The following is a 24,621-nucleotide window of genomic DNA, read 5'->3' as shown; positions in this document are numbered from 1 at the left end:
TAGGGACCTCGCAGCGGTCACTGCTCGGGCCCTAATAATAATAATAATAAAAATAATAATAATTTCCACAAAAACAATGGGGACCTCGTAGCGGTCGCTGCTCAGGCCCTAATAATAATTTCTACAAAAACAATAGGGACCTCGCCGCGGTCGCTGCTCGGGCCCCAATAATAATTTCTACACAAAGTCCATTGTGGTGACCCGCCCCCTTTTAAGTAAATTCAAAATGGCCGACTTCCTGTAAAACCTAGCTCATTGCTCCAAGAGACTTTTTTGTAGGTCTTGGTCTTATACATACAGTGAACCCTCGCTACTTCGCGGTTCACCTTTCGCGGGTTCAGTGCTTCGCGGGTCTAAAAAATATTCGGGGGCATTGTAGTTTCGCCGAGCGGCACGACGGGGCGCTGGAGCGGTTAGACGGCCGGCGTGCGCCGAAGAAGAGCGTGGGCGAAGAGGAGAGTGGACGAAGAAGAGCACGTTCTCCCGGACACGATCGGTGGCGACGTTTCGCGCGGTTCGGACCGTACCAGAGCTCCGGCCGGCGTGCGTGGCAGTTAAGCCGTAGAGGAGCACCTTCCCCGGGCACGGGCGGTGCCAAGCGGCCCCTAAGTTTAACCGAATGGAAGCTCCGGAGGAGGAGGGCATGCTCGCGTCACAGTAAGCCGAAGAGGAGCACCTTCCCCGGGCACGGGCGGTTCCAAGCGGCCCCTAAGTTTAACCGAATGGAAGCTCCGGAGGAGGAGGGCATGCTCGCGTCACAGTAAGCCGAAGAGGAGCACCTTCCCCGGGCACGGGCGGTTCCAAGCGGCCCCTAAGTTTAACTGAATGGAAGCTCTGGAGGAGGAGGGCATGCTCGCGTCACAGTAAGCCGAAGAGGAGCACCTTCCCCGGGCACGGGCGGTGCCAAGCGGCCCCTAAGTTTAACCGAATGGAAGTTCCGGGGGAGGAGGGCGGGCGTGTGTCACAGTTAAGCCGAATTGGAGCACCTCTTCCGCCCGGGCACGAGCGGAGCGCGAGGCTGTCAGTTATGAATGAATAAATGAATAAATAAATAAAGAAGGCCACCTTTCATTTCACAGGGCACACCGGACGGCGTACCAGCAGGTAAAAGTCGGAGTAATTAAATAAATACAAAAAGAATGGCTGGGGAATAAAAAAATAATACGTTTTAATAATAATTTGGTTTTTTTGTTATAAAATGAATTTCACTCTCTCTCTCCCCGTATATATATATATATATATATATATATATATATATATATATATATATATATTTATGATATATATTGTATATTTTTTTTAAGCATTTTTGAAGGTGCGCCGCTACTTCGCGGATTTTCAGTTTTCGCGGGTGGTCTCGGTCCCCATTAACCGCGATAACCGAGGGTTCACTGTACTCCATAAAATTTACAAAAAGCGAGGTGAAACACTCAACCAGAGCTGCTTTTTTTTAACATTTCTCGAGGGCCATGGCGAGCCATTTCAAAAAAGCTGCACAACTAACTTATAAAATATTGATGAATTTGCTCGGCCTGATGTGTGTGTAAAGTTTTACGAGTTGTCGTTCATATTTAGAACCTCATAATCAGCTTTGTTTTATTGCCGAACAGTGCAATGCCACTCCCACAACTTTTCACGAAAAATCACGAATTTCGTATTGTGACATCCTCATGGCCGAAACAGTCATCCGAGCATATATGAGGGCGACCTTGTTGAGTTGCACGGAGAAAAACATCCAAGAAAATAACTTGTATTAGCTTTTACCAGTTGGTGGCGCTACTACTACGATGTAAAATAAGTTGGTAGATGTCTTCAGGGCTGAAGTATCCTCAAATGTGTACAACTTCGAGAAGATAGGATCATCTGAGTCATGTTGCCGGAGCTTTTGTTGCCACAAAGTACAATCGGACTTTTCAGCACCTTAATAGCCACGCCTTTTGCCAAAACGTCACAAAATTCGGCAGAGAGTAAGATCATTGTCTTGAGTCTTTTCTGACTAATTTTCAGTCGGATTCGTCAAAAGGGCACCGTGCAGTACGTGAAAATTAAAATAAAAACAAATTTTTGATTCCACTTGGCGGCACTGTGTGTATAACAAAATAATAACATTAAGATGTCTTCAGGTCGGGACGTTTTATTTACAGGTGAAGGTTTGGATTTTTAGGAGCATGTGCAGGGGAGTTATTAAGCATTCATTTATTTGTATTAGGTTCATTTTGTCTTCTTATTATTGATATTTGACTGATTCATTAAAAGCAGACAATTATGTTTTAGGTTAATTTTTTACCTGACATGTTTCGGCGAGTCTTTCGCCTTCTTCAGAGTGTCGCATGATGGTGTCTTGAGACCCGTCTTTATCAGCTGATGTTCCATGAGGGTGTGACTTACCTGTCAAAAAAATGAAAAATCAGAGCAGTAAAAGAACAAGCACAACATGAACATTACAAATCAGCAATCACTGACCACTGCAAAAGGGAAAACCACATCATGGACCGGGAGAAGGGCAGGGTCATCCGCACCGAAGAGAACAAACAACAGCGCTGGATCAGAGAGGCCATTGAGATCTGCAAGCGAGGCATAAAAACCATGAACAGAGACAAGGGAGCCTTCATCCTCTCTACCACCTGGAGCAGCATTTTGGCGGAGTGAACGGACAGCGGGGGGCGTGACTTGCCTTCATTCTTGTGACAGGTAAGTCACGCCCTCATGGAACATCAGCTGATAAAGACGGGCCACAAGACACCATCATGTGACACTCTGAAGAAGGCGAAAGACTTTCGTATTGTGACATCCTCAAGGCCTAAACACTCATCCGAGCAAATGTAAGGTAGATTTTGTTAACCTGCCCGGAGAAAAAAATCAACGAAAATAATTTGTATTTGTTTTAACCAGTTGGTGGCGCTACCACTGCGATCAAAAATAAGTTGGCAGCCGTCTTCAGGGCCTGAATATCCTCAAATGTGAAAAATTTCGAGAAGATGGATCATCTGAATCATTTTGCAGGAACTTTTGTTGCCACGGAGAATAATCAGACTCTGCGGCACCGTAATAGCCACGCCCTTCGAAGGAAAGTCACAAAAATAGGGATAGAGTAAGATCAATGTCTTGAGTCTTTTCTAGCCAATTTTCAATCAGATTCGTTAAAAGGGCACCGTGCAGTACGTCAAAATGTAAAAAATGATATTGATTGGCGCAAGGTGTATAACTGAATATAAACATATAGATGTCTTCAGGTACAGACTCTTTATGTACATGTGAAGTTTTGGATTTTTAGCAGCATGTGCAGGAGAGTTATTAAGCATTTTGTCCATTGCGGCGAAGGAAATCTTAAGTGAAAACTTTGATGCCCCGCCCCCGTCATATAGTATTTCGGAAACAAAAAATTTTAGCCCCAGTGTTTGTGCCAGGTCTTCAGATGCTACAGACAGAATTTTAAGGCAATCAGATGAAGCCTTTAGGAACAGGGTGCAAAAGAATCACCCCTGTAAACATGCAAAAAAGGGCAAAAGTCGGACTTTCAAAAATTCATAACTCACTTCCTGTTCATATTAGACGTTAAAATATCAAATTTTTCGCCATGCCCGATGAGACTGCCAAGTTTGGTGAGTTTTTGTGCATGTTTCGGGGGTCAAAAATGCGATCGAACAATCGGAAAAATAATAATAATAATAATTTCTACAAAAACAATAGGGACTTCGCAGCGGTCGCTGCTCAGGCCCTAATAATAATAATAATAATAACAATAAAAGTAATAATGTTTTCTACAAAAACAATAGGGACCTCGCCGCGGTCGCTGCTCGGGCCCCAATAATAATTTCTACACAAAGTCCATTGTGGTGACCCGCCCCCTTTTAAGTAAATTCAAAATGGCCGACTTCCTGTAAAACCTAGCTCATTGCTCCAAGAGACTTTTTTGTAGGTCTTGGTCTTATACATACAGTGAACCCTCGCTACTTCGCGGTTCACCTTTCGCGGGTTCAGTGCTTCGCGGGTCTAAAAAATATTCGGGGGCATTGTAGTTTCGCCGAGCGGCACGACGGGGCGCTGGAGCGGTTAGACGGCCGGCGTGCGCCAAAGAAGAGCGTGGGCGAAGAGGAGAGTGGACGAAGAAGAGCACGTTCCCCCGGACACGATCGGTGGCGACGTTTCGCGCGGTTCGGCCGTACCAGAGCTCCGGCCGGCGTGCGTGGCAGTTAAGCCGTAGAGGAGCACCTTCCCCGGGCATGGGCGGTTCCAAGCGGCCCCTAAGTTTAACCGAATGGAAGCTCCGGAGGAGGAGGGCATGCTCGCGTCACAGTAAGCCGAAGAGGAGCACCTTCCCCGGGCACGGGCGGTGCCAAGCGGCCCCTAAGTTTAACCGAATGGAAGCTCCGGGGGAGGAGGGCGGGCGTGTGTCACAGTTAAGCCAAATTGGAGCACCTCTTCTGCCCGGGCACGAGCGGAGCGCGAGGCTGTCAGTTATGAATGAATAAATGAATAAATAAATAAAGAATGCCACCTTTCATTTCACAGGGCACACCGGACGGCGTACCAGCAGGTAAAAGTCGGAGTAATTAAATAAATACTAAAAGAATGGCTGGGGAAGAAAAAAATAATACGTTTTAATAATAATTTGGTTTTTTTGTTATAACATGAATTTCACTCTCTCTCTCCCCGTATATATATATATATATATATATATATATATATATATATATATATATATATATATATATATATTTATTATATATATTGTTTATTTTTTTTAAGCATTTTTGAAGGTGCGCAGCTACTTCGCGGATTTTCAGTTTTCGCGGGTGGTCTCGGTCCCCGTTAACCGCGATAACCGAGGGTTCACTGTACTCCATAAAATTTACAAAAAGCGAGGTGAAACACTCAACCAGAGCTGCTTTTTTTAACATTTCTCGAGGGCCATGGCGAGCCATTTCAAAAAAGCTGCACAACTAACGTATAAAATATTGATAAATTTGCTCGGCCTGATGTGTGTGTAAAGTTTTACGAGTTGTCGTTCATATTTAGAACCTCATAATCAGCTTTGTTTTATTGCCGAACAGTGCAATGCCACTCCCACAACTTTTCACGAAAAAGGACGAATTTCGTATTGTGACATCCTCATGGCCGAAACAGTCATCCGAGCATATATGAGGGCGACCTTGTTGAGTTGCACGGAGAAAAACATCCAAGAAAATAACTTGTATTAGCTTTTACCAGTTGGTGGCACTACTACTACGATGTAAAATAAGTTGGTAGATGTCTTCAGGGCTGAAGTATCCTCAAATGTGTACAACTTCGAGAAGATAGGATCATCTGAGTCATGTTGCCGGAGCTTTTGTTGCCACAGAGTACAATCGGACTTTTCAGCACCTTAATAGCCACGCCTTTTGCCAAAACGTCACAAAATTCGGCAGAGAGTAAGATCATTGTCTTGAGTCTTTTCTGACTAATTTTCAGTCGGATTCGTCAAAAGGGCACCGTGCAGTACGTGAAAATTAAAATAAAAACAAATTTTTGATTCCACTTGGCGGCACTGTGTGTATAACAAAATAATAACATTACGATGTCTTCAGGTCGGGACGTTTTATTTACAGGTGAAGGTTTGGATTTTTAGGAGCATGTGCAGGGGAGTTATTTAGCATTCATTTATTTGTATTAGGTTCATTTTGTCTTCTTATTATTGATATTTGACTGATTCATTAAAAGCAGACAATTATGTTTTAGGTTAATTTTTTACCTGACATGTTTCGGCGAGTCTTTCGCCTTCTTCAGAGTGTCGCATGATGGTGTCTTGAGCTGATGTTCCATGAGGGTGTGACTTACCTGTCAAAAAAATGAAAAAAATCAGAGCAGTAAAAGAACAAGCACAACATGAACATTACAAATCAGCAATCACTGACCACTGCAAAAGGGAAAACCACATCATGGACCGGGAGAAGGGCAGGGTCATCCGCACAGAAGAGAACAAACAACAGCGCTGGATCAGAGAGGCCATTGAGATCTGCAAGCGAGGCATAAAAACCATGAACAGAGACAAGGGAGCCTTCATCCTCTCTACCACCTGGACCAGCATCTTGGCGGAGTGAACGGACAGCGGGGGGCGTGACTTGCCTTCATTCTTGTGACAGGTAAGTCACGCCCTCATGGAACATCAGCTGATAAAGACGGGTCACAAGACAGCATCATGTGACACTCTGAAGAAGGCGAAAGACTTTCGTATTGTGACATGCTCAAGGCCTAAACACTCATCCGAGCAAATATAAGGTAGATTTTGTTCACCTGCCCGGAGAAAAACATCAACGAAAATAATTTGTATTTGTTTTAACCAGTTGGTGGCGCTACCACTGCGATCAAAAATAAGTTGGCAGCCGTCTTCAGGGCCTGAATATCCTCAAATGTGAAAAATTTCGAGAAGATGGATCATCTGAATCATTTTGCAGGAACTTTTGTTGCCACGGAGAATAATCAGACTCTGCGGCACCGTAATAGCCACGCCCTTCGAAGGAAAGTCACAAAAACAGGGATAGAGTAAGATCAATGTCTTGAGTCTTTTCTAGCCAATTTTCAATCAGATTCGTTAAAAGGGCACCGTGCAGTACGTCAAAATGTAAAAAATGATATTGATTGGCGCAAGGTGTATAACTGAATATAAACATATAGATGTCTTCAGGTACAGACTTTTTATGTACATGTGAAGTTTTGGATTTTTAGCAGCATGTGCAGGAGAGTTATTAAGCATTTTGTCCATTGCGGCGAAGGAAATCTTAAGTGAAAACTTTGAAGCCCCGCCCCCGTCATATAGTATTTCGGAAACAAAAAATTTTAGCCCCAGTGTTTGTCCCAGGTCTTCAGATGCTACAGACAGAATTTTAAGGCAATCAGATGAAGCCTTTAGGATCAGGGTGCAAAAGAATGACCCCTGTAAACATGCAAAAAAGGGCAAAAGTCGGACTTTCAAAAATTCATAACTCACTTCCTGTTCATATTAGACGTTAAAATATCAAATTTTTCGCCATGCCCGATGAGACTGCCAAGTTTGGTGAGTTTTTGTGCATGTTTCGGGGGTCAAAAATGCGATCGAACAATCGGAAAAATAATAATAATAATAATTTCTACAAAAACAATAGGGACTTCGCAGCGGTCGCTGCTCAGGCCCTAATAATAATAATAATAATATTAATAATAATAAAAGTAATAATATTTTCTACAAAAACAATAGGGACCTCGCAGCCGTCGCAGCTCGGGCCCTAATAACAATTTCTAGAAAAACAATAGGGACCTCGCAGCGGTCACTGCTCGGGCCCTAATAATAATAATAATAAAAATAATAATAATTTCCACAAAAACAATGGGGACCTCGTAGCGGTCGCTGCTCAGGCCCTAATAATAATTTCTACAAAAACAATAGGGACCTCGCCGCCGTCGCTGCTCGGGCCCCAATAATAATTTCTACACAAAGTCCATTGTGGTGACCCGCCCCCTTTTAAGTAAATTCAAAATGGCCGACTTCCTGTAAAACCTAGCTCATTGCTCCAAGAGACTTTTTTGTAGGTCTTGGTCTTATACATACAGTGAACCCTCGCTACTTCGCGGTTCACCTTTCGCGGGTTCAGTGCTTCGCGGGTCTAAAAAATATTCGGGGGCATTGTAGTTTCGCCGAGCGGCACGACGGGGCGCTGGAGCGGTTAGACGGCCGGCGTGCGCCGAAGAAGAGCGTGGGCGAAGAGGAGAGTGGACGAAGAAGAGCACGTTCTCCCGGACACGATCGGTGGCGACGTTTCGCGCGGTTCGGACCGTACCAGAGCTCCGGCCGGCGTGCGTGGCAGTTAAGCCGTAGAGGAGCACCTTCCCCGGGCACGGGCGGTGCCAAGCGGCCCCTAAGTTTAACCGAATGGAAGCTCCGGAGGAGGAGGGCATGCTCGCGTCACAGTAAGCCGAAGAGGAGCACCTTCCCCGGGCACGGGCGGTTCCAAGCGGCCCCTAAGTTTAACCGAATGGAAGCTCCGGAGGAGGAGGGCATGCTCGCGTCACAGTAAGCCGAAGAGGAGCACCTTCCCCGGGCACGGGCGGTTCCAAGCGGCCCCTAAGTTTAACTGAATGGAAGCTCCGGAGGAGGAGGGCATGCTCGCGTCACAGTAAGCCGAAGAGGAGCACCTTCCCCGGGCACGGGCGGTGCCAAGCGGCCCCTAAGTTTAACCGAATGGAAGTTCCGGGGGAGGAGGGCGGGCGTGTGTCACAGTTAAGCCGAATTGGAGCACCTCTTCCGCCCGGGCACGAGCGGAGCGCGAGGCTGTCAGTTATGAATGAATAAATGAATAAATAAATAAAGAATGCCACCTTTCATTTCACAGGGCACACCGGACGGCGTACCAGCAGGTAAAAGTCGGAGTAATTAAATAAATACAAAAAGAATGGCTGGGGAATAAAAAAATAATACGTTTTAATAATAATTTGGTTTTTTTGTTATAAAATGAATTTCACTCTCTCTCTCCCCGTATATATATATATATATATATATATATATATATATATATATATATATATATATTTATTATATATATTGTATATTTTTTTTAAGCATTTTTGAAGGTGCGCCGCTACTTCGCGGATTTTCAGTTTTCGCGGGTGGTCTCGGTCCCCATTAACCGCGATAACCGAGGGTTCACTGTACTCCATAAAATTTACAAAAAGCGAGGTGAAACACTCAATCAGGGCTGCTTTTTTGAACATTTCTCGAGGGCCATGGCGAGCCATTTCAAAAAAGCTGCACAACTAACGTATAAAATATTGATAAATTTGCTCGGCCTGATGTGTGTGTAAAGTTTCACGAGTTGTCGTTCATATTTAGAACCTCATAATCAGCGTTGTTTTATTGGCGAACAGTGCAATGCCACTCCCACAACTTTTCACGAAAAAGGACTAATTTCGTATTGTGACATCCTCATGGCCGAAACAGTCATCCGAGCATATATGAGGGCGACCTTGTTGAGTTGCACGGAGAAAAACATCCAAGAAAATAACTTGTATTAGCTTTTACCAGTTGGTGGCGCTACTACTACGATGAAAAATAAGTCGGTAGATGTCTTCAGGGCTGAAGTATCCTCAAATGTGTACAACTTCGAGAAGATAGGATCATCTGAGTCATGTTGCCGGAGCTTTTGTTGCCACAGAGTACAATCGGACTTTTCAGCACCGTAATAGCCACGCCTTTTGCCAAAACGTCACAAAATTCGGCAGAGAGTAAGATCATTGTCTTGAGTCTTTTCTGACTAATTTTCAGTCGGATTCGTCAAAAGGGCACCGTGCAGTACGTGAAAATTAAAATAAAAACAAATTTTTGATTCCACTTGGCGGCGCTGTGTGTATAACAAAATAATAACATTGTCTTCAGGTCGGGACGTTTTATTTACAGGTGAAGGTTTGGATTTTTAGGAGCATGTGCAGGGGAGTTATTAAGCATTCATTTATTTGTATTAGGTTCATTTTGTCTTCTTATTATTGATATTTGACTGATTCATTAAAAGCAGACAATTATGTTTTAGGTTAATTTTTTACCTGACATGTTTCGGCGAGACTTTTGCCTTCTTCAGAGTGTCGCATGATGGTGTCTTGAGACCCGTCTTTATCAGCTGATGTTCCATGAGGGTGTGACTTACCTGTCAAAAAAATGAAAAAATCAGAGCAGTAAAAGAACAAGCACAACATGAACATTACAAATCAGCAATCACTGACCACTGCAAAAGGGAAAACCACATCATGGACCGGGAGAAGGGCAGGGTCATCCGCACCGAAGAGAACAAACAACAGCGCTGGATCAGAGAGGCCATTGAGATCTGCAAGCGAGGCATAAAAACCATGAACAGAGACAAGGGAGCCTTCATCCTCTCTACCACCTGGAGCAGCATTTTGGCGGAGTGAACGGACAGCGGGGGGCGTGACTTGCCTTCATTCTTGTGACAGGTAAGTCACGCCCTCATGGAACATCAGCTGATAAAGACGGGCCACAAGACACCATCATGTGACACTCTGAAGAAGGCGAAAGACTTTCGTATTGTGACATCCTCAAGGCCTAAACACTCATCCGAGCAAATGTAAGGTAGATTTTGTTAACCTGCCCGGAGAAAAAAATCAACGAAAATAATTTGTATTTGTTTTAACCAGTTGGTGGCGCTACCACTGCGATCAAAAATAAGTTGGCAGCCGTCTTCAGGGCCTGAATATCCTCAAATGTGAAAAATTTCGAGAAGATGGATCATCTGAATCATTTTGCAGGAACTTTTGTTGCCACGGAGAATAATCAGACTCTGCGGCACCGTAATAGCCACGCCCTTCGAAGGAAAGTCACAAAAATAGGGATAGAGTAAGATCAATGTCTTGAGTCTTTTCTAGCCAATTTTCAATCAGATTCGTTAAAAGGGCACCGTGCAGTACGTCAAAATGTAAAAAATGATATTGATTGGCGCAAGGTGTATAACTGAATATAAACATATAGATGTCTTCAGGTACAGACTCTTTATGTACATGTGAAGTTTTGGATTTTTAGCAGCATGTGCAGGAGAGTTATTAAGCATTTTGTCCATTGCGGCGAAGGAAATCTTAAGTGAAAACTTTGATGCCCCGCCCCCGTCATATAGTATTTCGGAAACAAAAAATTTTAGCCCCAGTGTTTGTCCCAGGTCTTCAGATGCTACAGACAGAATTTTAAGGCAATCAGATGAAGCCTTTAGGATCAGGGTGCAAAAGAATGACCCCTGTAAACATGCAAAAAAGGGCAAAAGTCGGACTTTCAAAAATTCATAACTCACTTCTTGTTCATATTAGACGTTAAAATATCAAATTTTTCGCCATGCCCGATGAGACTGCCAAGTTTGGTGAGTTTTTGTGCATGTTTCGGGGGTCAAAAATGCGATCGAACAATCCGAAAAATAATAATAATAATAATTTCTACAAAAACAATAGGGACTTCGCAGCGGTCGCTGCTCAGGCCCTAATAATAATAATAATAATAATAATAAAAGTAATAATATTTTCTACAAAAACAATAGGGACCTCGCCGCGGTCGCTGCTCGGGCCCCAATAATAATTTCTACACAAAGTCCATTGTGGTGACCCGCCCCCTTTTAAGTAAATTCAAAATGGCCGACTTCCTGTAAAACCTAGCTCATTGCTCCAAGAGACTTTTTTGTAGGTCTTGGTCTTATACATACAGTGAACCCTCGCTACTTCGCGGTTCACCTTTCGCGGGTTCAGTGCTTCGCGGGTCTAAAAAATATTCGGGGGCATTGTAGTTTCGCCGAGCGGCACGACGGGGCGCTGGAGCGGTTAGACGGCCGGCGTGCGCCGAAGAAGAGCGTGGGCGAAGAGGAGAGTGGACGAAGAAGAGCACGTTCCCCCGGACACGATCGGTGGCGACGTTTCGCGCGGTTCGGACCGTACCAGAGCTCCGGCCAGCGTGCGTGGCAGTTAAGCCGTAGAGGAGCACCTTCCCCGGGCACGGGCGGTTCCAAGCGGCCCCTAAGTTTAACCGAATGGAAGCTCCGGAGGAGGAGGGCATGCTCGCGTCACAGTAAGCCGAAGAGGAGCACCTTCCCCGGGCACGGGCGGTTCCAAGCGGCCCCTAAGTTTAACCGAATGGAAGCTCCGGAGGAGGAGGGCATGCTCGCGTCACAGTAAGCCGAAGAGGAGCACCTTCCCCGGGCACGGGCGGTGCCAAGCGGCCCCTAAGTTTAACCGAATGGAAGCTCCGGGGGAGGAGGACGGGCGTGTGTCACAGTTAAGCCAAATTGGAGCACCTCTTCTGCCCGGGCACGAGCGGATGCGCGAGGCTGTCAGTTATGAATGAATAAATGAATAAATAAATAAAGAATGCCACCTTTCATTTCACAGGGCACACCGGACGGCGTACCAGCAGGTAAAAGTCGGAGTAATTAAATAAATACAAAAAGAATGGCTGGGGAATAAAAAAATAATACGTTTTAATAATAATTTGGTTTTTTTGTTATAACATGAATTTCACTCTCTCTTTCCCCGTATATATATATATATATATATATATATATATATATATATATATATATATATATATATATATATATATATTTATATATTTATTATATATATTGTATATTTTTTTTAAGCATTTTTGAAGGTGCGCCGCTACTTCGCGGATTTTCAGTTTTCGCGGGTGGTCTCGGTCCCCATTAACCGCGATAACCGAGGGTTCACTGTACTCCATAAAATTTACAAAAAGCGAGGTGAAACACTCAACCAGAGCTGCTTTTTTTTAACATTTCTCGAGGGCCATGGCGAGCCATTTCAAAAAAGCTGCACAACTAACGTATAAAATATTGATAAATTTGCTCGGCCTCATGTGTGTGTAAAGTTTCACGAGTTGTCGTTCATATTTAGAACCTCATAATCAGCGTTGTTTTATTGCCGAACAGTGCAATGCCACTCCCACAACTTTTCACGAAAAAGGACTAATTTCGTATTGTGACATCCTCATGGCCGAAACAGTCATCCGAGCATATATGAGGGCGACCTTGTTGAGTTGCACGGAGAAAAACATCCAAGAAAATAACTTGTATTAGCTTTTACCAGTTGGTGGCGCTACTACTACGATGTAAAATAAGTTGGTAGATGTCTTCAGGGCTGAAGTATCCTCAAATGTGTACAACTTCGAGAAGATAGGATCATCTGAGTCATGTTGCCGGAGCTTTTGTTGCCACAGAGTACAATCGGACTTTTCAGCACCTTAATAGCCACGCCTTTTGCAAAAACGTCACAAAATTCGGCAGAGAGTAAGATCATTGTCTTGAGTCTTTTCTGACTAATTTTCAGTCGGATTCGTCAAAAGGGCACCGTGCAGTACGTGAAAATTAAAATTAAAAAAAAATTTTGATTCCACTTGGCGGCACTGTGTGTATAACAAAATAATAACATTAAGATGTCTTCAGGTCGGGACGTTTTATTTACAGGTGAAGGTTTGGATTTTTAGGAGCATGTGCAGGGGAGTTATTAAGCATTCATTTATTTGTATTAGGTTCATTTTGTCTTCTTATTATTGATATTTGACTGATTCATTAAAAGCAGACAATTATGTTTTAGGTTAATTTTTTACCTGACATGTTTCGGCGAGTCTTTCGCCTTCTTCAGAGTGTCGCATGATGGTGTCTTGAGACCCGTCTTTATCAGCTGATGTTCCATGAGGGTGTGACTTACCTGTCAAAAAAATGAAAAAATCAGAGCAGTAAAAGAACAAACACAACATGAACATTACAAATCAGCAATCACTGACCACTGCAAAAGGGAAAACCACATCATGGACCGGGAGAAGGGCAGGGTCATCCGCACAGAAGAGAACAAACAACAGCGCTGGATCAGAGAGGCCATTGAGATCTGCAAGCGAGGCATAAAAACCATGAACAGAGACAAGGGAGCCTTCATCCTCTCTACCACCTGGACCAGCATCTTGGCGGAGTGAACGGACAGCGGGGGGCGTGACTTGCCTTCATTCTTGTGACAGGTAAGTCACGCCCTCATGGAACATCAGCTGATAAAGACGGGTCACAAGACAGCATCATGTGACACTCTGAAGAAGGCGAAAGACTTTTGTATTGTGACATGCTCAAGGCCTAAACACTCATCCGAGCAAATATAAGGTAGATTTTGTTCACCTGCCCGGAGAAAAACATCAACGAAAATAATTTGTATTTGTTTTAACCAGTTGGTGGCGCTACCACTGCGATCAAAAATAAGTTGGCAGCCGTCTTCAGGGCCTGAATATCCTCAAATGTGAAAGATTTCCAGAAGATGGATCATCTGAATCATTTTGCAGGAACTTTTGTTGCCACGGAGAATAATCAGACTCTGCGGCACCGTAATAGCCACGCCCTTTGAAGGAAAGTCATAAAAATAGGGATAGAGTAAGATCAATGTCTTGAGTCTTTTCTAGCCAATTTTCAATCGGATTCGTTAAAAGGGCACCATGCAGTACGTCAAAATGTAAAAAATGATATTGATTGGCGCAAGGTGTATAACTGAATATAAACATATAGATGTCTTCAGGTACAGACTCTTTATGTACATGTGAAGTTTTGGATTTTTAGCAGCATGTGCAGGAGAGTTATTAAGCATTTTGTCCATTGCGGCGAAGGAAATCTTAAGTGAAAACTTTGAAGCCCCGCCCCCGTCATATAGTATTTCGGAAACAAAAAATTTTAGCCCCAGTGTTTGTCCCAGGTCTTCAGATGCTACAGACAGAATTTTAAGGCAATCAGATGAAGCCTTTAGGATCAGGGTGCAAAAGAATGACCCCTGTAAACATGCAAAAAAGGGCAAAAGTCGGACTTTCAAAAATTCATAACTCACTTCCTGTTCATATTAGACGTTAAAATATCAAATTTTTCGCCATGCCCGATGAGACTGCCAAGTTTGGTGAGTTTTTGTGCATGTTTCAGGGGTCAAAAATGCAATCGAACAATCGGAAAAATAATAATAATAATAATTTCTACAAAAACAATAGGGACTTCGCAGCGGTCGCTGCTCAGGCCCTAATAATAATAATAATAATAATAATAAAAGTAATAATAATTTCTACAAAAACAATAGGGACCTCGCCGCGGTCGCTGCTCGGGCCCCAATAATAATTTCTACACAAAGTCCATTGTGGTGACCCGCCCCCTTTTAAGTAAATTCAAAATGGCCGACTTCCTGTAAAACCTAGCTCATTGCTCCAAGAGACTTTTTTGTAGGTCTTGGTCTTATACATACAGTGAACCCTCGCTACTTCGCGGTTCACCTTTCGCGGGTTCAGTGCTTCGCGGGTCTAAAAAATATTCGGGGGCATTGTAGTTTCGCCGAGCGGCACGACGGGGCGCTGGAGCGGTTAGACGGCCGGCGTGCGCCGAAGAAGAGCGTGGGCGAAGAGGAGAGTGGACGAAGAAGAGCACGTTCCCCCGGACACGATCGGTGGCGACGTTTCGCGCGGTTCGGACCGTACCAGAGCTCCGGCCGGCGTGCGTGGCAGTTAAGCCGTAGAGGAGCACCTTCCCCGGGCACGGGCGGTTCCAAGCGGCCCCTAAGTTTAACCGAATGGAAGCTCCGGAGGAGGAGGGCATGCTCGCGTCACAGTAAGCCGAAGAGGAGCACCTTCCCCGGGCACGGGCGGTGCCAAGCGGCCCCTAAGTTTAACCGAATGGAAGCTCCGGGGGAGGAGGGCGGGCGTGTGTCACAGTTAAGCCAAATTGGAGCACCTCTTCTACCCGGGCACGAGCGGAGCGCGAGGCTGTCAGTTATGAATGAATAAATGAATAAATAAATAAAGAATGCCACCTTTCATTTCACAGGGCAAACCGGACGGCGTACCAGCAGGTAAAAGTCGGAGTAATTAAATAAATACTAAAAGAATGGCTGGGGAATAAAAAAATAATACGTTTTAATAATAATTTGGTTTTTTTGTTATAACATGAATTTCACTCTCTCTCTCCCCGTATATATATATATATATATATATATATATATATATATATATATATATATTTATTATATATATTGTATATTTTTTTTAAGCATTTTTGAAGGTGCGCCGCTACTTCGCGGATTTTCAGTTTTCGCGGGTGGTCTCGGTCCCCATTAACCGCGATAACCGAGGGTTCACTGTACTCCATAAAATTTACAAAAAGCGAGGTGAAACACTCAACCAGAGCTGCTTTTTTTAACATTTCTCGAGGGCCATGGCGAGCCATTTCAAAAAAGCTGCACAACTAACGTATAAAATATTGATAAATTTGCTCGGCCTGATGTGTGTGTAAAGTTTTACGAGTTGTCGTTCATATTTAGAACCTCATAATCAGCTTTGTTTTATTGCCGAACAGTGCAATGCCACTCCCACAACTTTTCACGAAAAAGGACGAATTTCGTATTGTGACATCCTCATGGCCGAAACAGTCATCCGAGCATATATGAGGGCGACCTTGTTGAGTTGCACGGAGAAAAACATCCAAGAAAATAACTTGTATTAGCTTTTACCAGTTGGTGGCGCTACTACTACGATGTAAAATAAGTCGGTAGCTGTCTTCAGGGCTGAAGTATCCTCAAATGTGTACAACTTCGAGAAGATAGGATCATCTGAGTCATGTTGCCGGAGCTTTTGTTGCCACAGAGTACAATCGGACTTTTCAGCACCTTCATAGCCACGCCTTTTGCCAAAACGTCACAAAATTCGGCAGAGAGTAAGATCATTGTCTTGAGTCTTTTCTGACTAATTTTCAGTCGGATTCGTCAAAAGGGCACCGTGCAGTACGTGAAAATTAAAATAAAAACAAATTTTTGATTCCACTTGGCGGCACTGTGTGTATAACAAAATAATAACATTACGATGTCTTCAGGTCAGGACGTTTTATTTACAGGTGAAGGTTTGGATTTTTAGGAGCATCTGCAGGGGAGTTATTAAGCATTCATTTATTTGTATTAGGTTCATTTTGTCTTCTTATTATTGATATTTGACTGATTCATTAAAAGCAGACAATTATGTTTTAGGTTAATTTTTTACCTGACATGTTTCGGCGAGTCTTTCGCCTTCTTCAGAGTGTCGCATTATGGTGTCTTGAGCTGATGTTCCATGAGGGTGTGACTTACCTGTCAAAAAAATGAAAAAAATCAGAGCAGTAAAAGAACAAGCACAACATGAACATTACAAATCAGCAATCACTGACCACTGCAAAAGGGAAAACCACATCATGGACCGGGAGAAGGGCAGGGTCATCCGCACAGAAGAGAACAAACAACAGCGCTGGATCAGAGAGGCCATTGAGATCTGCAAGCGAGGCATAAAAACCATGAACAGAGACAAGGGAGCCTTCATCCTCTCTACCACCTGGACCAGCATCTTGGCGGAGTGAACGGACAGCGGGGGGCGTGACTTGCCTTCATTCTTGTGACAGGTAAGTCACGCCCTCATGGAACATCAGCTGATAAAGACGGGTCACAAGACAGCATCATGTGACACTCTGAAGAAGGCGAAAGACTTTCGTATTGTGACATGCTCAAGGCCTAAACACTCATCCGAGCAAATAAAAGGTAGATTTTGTTCACCTGCCCGGAGAAAAACATCAACGAAAATAATTTGTATTTGTTTTAACCAGTTGGTGGCGCTACCACTGCGATCAAAAATAAGTTGGCAGCCGTCTTCAGGGCCTGAATATCCTCAAATGTGAAAAATTTCGAGAAGATGGATCATCTGAATCATTTTGCAGGAACTTTTGTTGCCACAGAGAATAATGAGACTCTGCGGCACCGTAATAGCCACGCCCTTCGAAGGAAAGTCACAAAAATAGGGATAGAGTAAGATCAATGTCTTGAGTCTTTTCTAGCCAATTTTCAATCAGATTCGTTAAAAGGGCACCGTGCAGTACGTCAAAATGTAAAAAATGATATTGATTGGCGCAAGGTGTATAACTGAATATAAACATATAGATGTCTTCAGGTACAGACTTTTTATGTACATGTGAAGTTTTGGATTTTTAGCAGCATGTGCAGGAGAGTTATTAAGCATTTTGTCCATTGCGGCGAAGGAAATCTTAAGTGAAAACTTTGAAGCCCCGCCCCCGTCATATAGTATTTCGGAAACAAAAAATTTTAGCCCCAGTGTTTGTCCCAGGTCTTCAGATGCTACAGACAGAATTTTAAGGCAATCAGATGAAGCCTTTAGGATCAGGGTGCAAAAGAATGACCCCTGTAAACATGCAAAAAAGGGCAAAAGTCGGACTTTCAAAAATTCATAACTCACTTCCTGTTCATATTAGACGTTAAAATATCAAATTTTTCGCCATGCCCGATGAGACTGCCAAGTTTGGTGAGTTTTTGTGCATGTTTCGGGGGTCAAAAATGCGATCGAACAATCGGAAAAATAATAATAATAATAATTTCTACAAAAACAATAGGGACTTCGCAGCGGTCGCTGCTCAGGCCCTAATAATAATAATAATAATATTAATAATAATAAAAGTAATAATATTTTCTACAAAAACAATAGGGACCTCGCAGCCGTCGCAGCTCGGGCCCTAATAACAATTTCTAGAAAAACAATAGGGACCTCGCAGCGGTCACTGCTCGGGCCCTAATAATAATAATAATAAAAATAATAATAATTTCCACAAAAACAATGGGGACCTCGTAGCGGTCGCTGCTCAGGCCCTAATAATAATTTCTACAAAAACAATAGGGACCTCGCCGCCGTCGCTGCTCGGGCCCCAATAATAATTTCTACACAAAGTCCATTGTGGTGACCCGCCCCCTTTTAAGTAAATTCAAAATGGCCGACTTCCTGTAAAACCTAGCTCATTGCTCCAAGAGACTTTTTTGTAGGTCTTGGTCTTATACATACAGTGAACCCTCGCTACTTCGCGGTTCACCTTTCGCGGGTTCAGTGCTTCGCGGGTCTAAAAAATATTCGGGGGCATTGTAGTTTCGCCGAGCGGCACGACGGGGCGCTGGAGCGGTTAGACGGCCGGCGTGCGCCGAAGAAGAGCGTGGGCGAAGAGGAGAGTGGACGAAGAAGAGCACGTTCTCCCGGACACGATCGGTGGCGACGTTTCGCGCGGTTCGGACCGTACCAGAGCTCCGGCCGGCGTGCGTGGCAGTTAAGCCGTAGAGGAGCACCTTCCCCGGGCACGGGCGGTGCCAAGCGGCCCCTAAGTTTAACCGAATGGAAGCTCCGGAGGAGGAGGGCATGCTCGCGTCACAGTAAGCGGGCGTGTGTCACAGTTAAGCCGAATTGGAGCACCTCTTCCGCCCGGGCACGAGCGGAGCGCGAGGCTGTCAGTTATGAATGAATAAATGAATAAATAAATAAAGAATGCCACCTTTCATTTCACAGGGCACACCGGACGGCGTACCAGCAGGTAAAAGTCGGAGTAATTAAATAAATACAAAAAGAATGGCTGGGGAATAAAAAAATAATACGTTTTAATAATAATTTGGTTTTTTTGTTATAAAATGAATTTCACTCTCTCTCTCCCCGTATATATATATATATATATATATATATATATATATATATATATATATATATATTTATTATATATATTGTATATTTTTTTTAAGCATTTTTGAAGGTGCGCCGCTACTTCGCGGATTTTCAGTTTTCGCGGGTGGTCTCGGTCCCCATTAACCGCGATAACCGAGGGTTCACTGTACTCCATAAAATTTACAAAAAGCGAGGTGAAACACTCAATCAGGGCTGCTTTTTTGAACATTTCTCGAGGGCCATGGCGAGCCATTTCAAAAAAGCTGCACAACTAACGTATAAAATATTGATAAATTTGCTCGGCCTGATGTGTGTGTAAAGTTTCACGAGTTGTCGTTCATATTTAGAACCTCATAATCAGCGTTGTTTTATTGCCGAACAGTGCAATGCCACTCCCACAACTTTTCACGAAAAAGGACTAATTTCGTGTTGTGACATCCTCATGGCCGAAACAGTCATCCGAGCATATATGAGGGCGACCTTGTTGAGTTGCACAGAGAAAAACATCCAAGAAAATAACTTGTATTAGCTTTTACCAGTTGGTGGCGCTACTACTACGATGAAAAATAAGTCGGTAGATGTCTTCAGGGCTGAAGTATCCTCAAATGTGTACAACTTCGAGAAGATAGGATCATCTGAGTCATGTTGCCGGAGCTTTTGTTGCCACAGAGTACAATCGGACTTTTCAGCACCTTAATAGCCACGCCTTTTGCCAAAACGTCACAAAATTCGGCAGAGAGTAAGATCATTGTCTTGAGTCTTTTCTGACTAATTTTCAGTCGGATTCGTCAAAAGGGCACCGTGCAGTACGTGAAAATTAAAATAAAAACAAATTTTTGATTCCACTTGGCGGCGCTGTGTGTATAACAAAATAATAACATTAAGATGTCTTCAGGTCGGGACGTTTTATTTACAGGTGAAGGTTTGGATTTTTAGGAGCATGTGCAGGGGAGTTATTAAGCATTCATTTATTTGTATTAGGTTCATTTTGTCTTCTTATTATTGATATTTGACTGATTCATTAAAAGCAGACAATTATGTTTTAGGTTAATTTTTTACCTGACATGTTTCGGCGAGTCTTTTGCCTTCTTCAGAGTGTCGCATGATGGTGTCTTGAGACCCGTCTTTATCAGCTGATGTTCCATGAGGGTGTGACTTACCTGTCAAAAAAATGAAAAAATCAGAGCAGTAAAAGAACAAGCACAACATGAACATTACAAATCAGCAATCACTGACCACTGCAAAAGGGAAAACCACATCATGGACCGGGAGAAGGGCAGGGTCATCCGCACCGAAGAGAACAAACAACAGCGCTGGATCAGAGAGGCCATTGAGATCTGCAAGCGAGGCATAAAAACCATGAACAGAGACAAGGGAGCCTTCATCCTCTCTACCACCTGGACCAGCATCTTGGCGGAGTGAACGGACAGCGGGGGGCGTGACTTGCCTTCATTCTTGTGACAGGTAAGTCACGCCCTCATGGAACATCAGCTGATAAAGACGGGTCACAAGACAGCATCATGTGACACTCTGAAGAAGGCGAAAGACTTTCGTATTGTGACATGCTCAAGGCCTAAACACTCATCCGAGCAAATATAAGGTAGATTTTGTTCACCTGCCCGGAGAAAAACATCAACGAAAATAATTTGTATTTGTTTTAACCAGTTGGTGGCGCTACCACTGCGATCAAAAATAAGTTGGCAGCCGTCTTCAGGGCCTGAATATCCTCAAATGTGAAAAATTTCGAGAAGATGGATCATCTGAATCATTTTGCAGGAACTTTTGTTGCCACAGAGAATAATGAGACTCTGCGGCACCGTAATAGCCACGCCCTTCGAAGGAAAGTCACAAAAATAGGGATAGAGTAAGATCAATGTCTTGAGTCTTTTCTAGCCAATTTTCAATCAGATTCGTTAAAAGGGCACCGTGCAGTACGTCAAAATGTAAAAAATGATATTGATTGGCGCAAGGTGTATAACTGAATATAAACATATAGATGTCTTCAGGTACAGACTTTTTATGTACATGTGAAGTTTTGGATTTTTAGCAGCATGTGCAGGAGAGTTATTAAGCATTTTGTCCATTGCGGCGAAGGAAATCTTAAGTGAAAACTTTGAAGCCCCGCCCCCGTCATATAGTATTTCGGAAACAAAAAATTTTAGCCCCAGTGTTTGTCCCAGGTCTTCAGATGCTACAGACAGAATTTTAAGGCAATCAGATGAAGCCTTTAGGATCAGGGTGCAAAAGAATGACCCCTGTAAACATGCAAAAAAGGGCAAAAGTCGGACTTTCAAAAATTCATAACTCACTTCCTGTTCATATTAGACGTTAAAATATCAAATTTTTCGCCATGCCCGATGAGACTGCCAAGTTTGGTGAGTTTTTGTGCATGTTTCGGGGGTCAAAAATGCGATCGAACAATCGGAAAAATAATAATAATAATAATTTCTACAAAAACAATAGGGACTTCGCAGCGGTCGCTGCTCAGGCCCTAATAATAATAATAATAATATTAATAATAATAAAAGTAATAATATTTTCTACAAAAACAATAGGGACCTCGCAGCCGTCGCAGCTCGGGCCCTAATAACAATTTCTAGAAAAACAATAGGGACCTCGCAGCGGTCACTGCTCGGGCCCTAATAATAATAATAATAAAAATAATAATAATTTCCACAAAAACAATGGGGACCTCGTAGCGGTCGCTGCTCAGGCCCTAATAATAATTTCTACAAAAACAATAGGGACCTCGCCGCCGTCGCTGCTCGGGCCCCAATAATAATTTCTACACAAAGTCCATTGTGGTGACCCGCCCCCTTTTAAGTAAATTCAAAATGGCCGACTTCCTGTAAAACCTAGCTCATTGCTCCAAGAGACTTTTTTGTAGGTCTTGGTCTTATACATACAGTGAACCCTCGCTACTTCGCGGTTCACCTTTCGCGGGTTCAGTGCTTCGCGGGTCTAAAAAATATTCGGGGGCATTGTAGTTTCGCCGAGCGGCACGACGGGGCGCTGGAGCGGTTAGACGGCCGGCGTGCGCCGAAGAAGAGCGTGGGCGAAGAGGAGAGTGGACGAAGAAGAGCACGTTCTCCCGGACACGATCGGTGGCGACGTTTCGCGCGGTTCGGACCGTACCAGAGCTCCGGCCGGCGTGCGTGGCAGTTAAGCCGTAGAGGAGCACCTTCCCCGGGCACGGGCGGTGCCAAGCGGCCCCTAAGTTTAACCGAATGGAAGCTCCGGAGGAGGAGGGCATGCTCGCGTCACAGTAAGCCGAAGAGGAGCACCTTCCCCGGGCACGGGCGGTTCCAAGCGGCCCCTAAGTTTAACCGAATGGAAGCTCCGGAGGAGGAGGGCATGCTCGCGTCACAGTAAGCCGAAGAGGAGCACCTTCCCCGGGCACGGGCGGTTCCAAGCGGCCCCTAAGTTTAACTGAATGGAAGCTCCGGAGGAGGAGGGCATGCTCGCGTCACAGTAAGCCGAAGAGGAGCACCTTCCCCGGGCACGGGCGGTGCCAAGCGGCCCCTAAGTTTAACCGAATGGAAGTTCCGGGGGAGGAGGGCGGGCGTGTGTCACAGTTAAGCCGAATTGGAGCACCTCTTCCGCCCGGGCACGAGCGGAGCGCGAGGCTGTCAGTTATGAATGAATAAATGAATAAATAAATAAAGAATGCCACCTTTCATTTCACAGGGCACACCGGACGGCGTACCAGCAGGTAAAAGTCGGAGTAATTAAATAAATACAAAAAGAATGGCTGGGGAATAAAAAAATAATACGTTTTAATAATAATTTGGTTTTTTTGTTATAAAATGAATTTCACTCTCTCTCTCCCCGTATATATATATATATATATATATATATATATATATATATATATATATATTATATATATTGTATATTTTTTTTAAGCATTTTTGAAGGTGCGCCGCTACTTCGCGGATTTTCAGTTTTCGCGGGTGGTCTCGGTCCCCATTAACCGCGATAACCGAGGGTTCACTGTACTCCATAAAATTTACAAAAAGCGAGGTGAAACACTCAATCAGGGCTGCTTTTTTGAACATTTCTCGAGGGCCATGGCGAGCCATTTCAAAAAAGCTGCACAACTAACGTATAAAATATTGATAAATTTGCTCGGCCTGATGTGTGTGTAAAGTTTCACGAGTTGTCGTTCATATTTAGAACCTCATAATCAGCGTTGTTTTATTGCCGAACAGTGCAATGCCACTCCCACAACTTTTCACGAAAAAGGACTAATTTCGTGTTGTGACATCCTCATGGCCGAAACAGTCATCCGAGCATATATGAGGGCGACCTTGTTGAGTTGCACAGAGAAAAACATCCAAGAAAATAACTTGTATTAGCTTTTACCAGTTGGTGGCGCTACTACTACGATGAAAAATAAGTCGGTAGATGTCTTCAGGGCTGAAGTATCCTCAAATGTGTACAACTTCGAGAAGATAGGATCATCTGAGTCATGTTGCCGGAGCTTTTGTTGCCACAGAGTACAATCGGACTTTTCAGCACCTTAATAGCCACGCCTTTTGCCAAAACGTCACAAAATTCGGCAGAGAGTAAGATCATTGTCTTGAGTCTTTTCTGACTAATTTTCAGTCGGATTCGTCAAAAGGGCACCGTGCAGTACGTGAAAATTAAAATAAAAACAAATTTTTGATTCCACTTGGCGGCGCTGTGTGTATAACAAAATAATAACATTAAGATGTCTTCAGGTCGGGACGTTTTATTTACAGGTGAAGGTTTGGATTTTTAGGAGCATGTGCAGGGGAGTTATTAAGCATTCATTTATTTGTATTAGGTTCATTTTGTCTTCTTATTATTGATATTTGACTGATTCATTAAAAGCAGACAATTATGTTTTAGGTTAATTTTTTACCTGACATGTTTCGGCGAGTCTTTTGCCTTCTTCAGAGTGTCGCATGATGGTGTCTTGAGACCCGTCTTTATCAGCTGATGTTCCATGAGGGTGTGACTTACCTGTCAAAAAAATGAAAAAATCAGAGCAGTAAAAGAACAAGCACAACATGAACATTACAAATCAGCAATCACTGACCACTGCAAAAGGGAAAACCACATCATGGACCGGGAGAAGGGCAGGGTCATCCGCACCGAAGAGAACAAACAACAGCGCTGGATCAGAGAGGCCATTGAGATCTGCAAGCGAGGCATAAAAACCATGAACAGAGACAAGGGAGCCTTCATCCTCTCTACCACCTGGAGCAGCATTTTGGCGGAGTGAACGGACAGCGGGGGGCGTGACTTGCCTTCATTCTTGTGACAGGTAAGTCACGCCCTCATGGAACATCAGCTGATAAAGACGGGCCACAAGACACCATCATGTGACACTCTGAAGAAGGCGAAAGACTTTCGTATTGTGACATCCTCAAGGCCTAAACACTCATCCGAGCAAATGTAAGGTAGATTTTGTTAACCTGCCCGGAGAAAAAAATCAACGAAAATAATTTGTATTTGTTTTAACCAGTTGGTGGCGCTACCACTGCGATCAAAAATAAGTTGGCAGCCGTCTTCAGGGCCTGAATATCCTCAAATGTGAAAAATTTCGAGAAGATGGATCATCTGAATCATTT

Source organism: Idiotropiscis lumnitzeri, unplaced genomic scaffold (assembly GCF_059441095.1).
Source record: "Idiotropiscis lumnitzeri isolate Australia: NSW breed Sydney's pygmy pipehorse unplaced genomic scaffold, RoL_Ilum_1.0 HiC_scaffold_280, whole genome shotgun sequence".
Taxonomy (NCBI): Eukaryota; Metazoa; Chordata; class Actinopteri; order Syngnathiformes; family Syngnathidae; genus Idiotropiscis; species Idiotropiscis lumnitzeri.
This window is presented reverse-complemented; position numbering follows the sequence as displayed.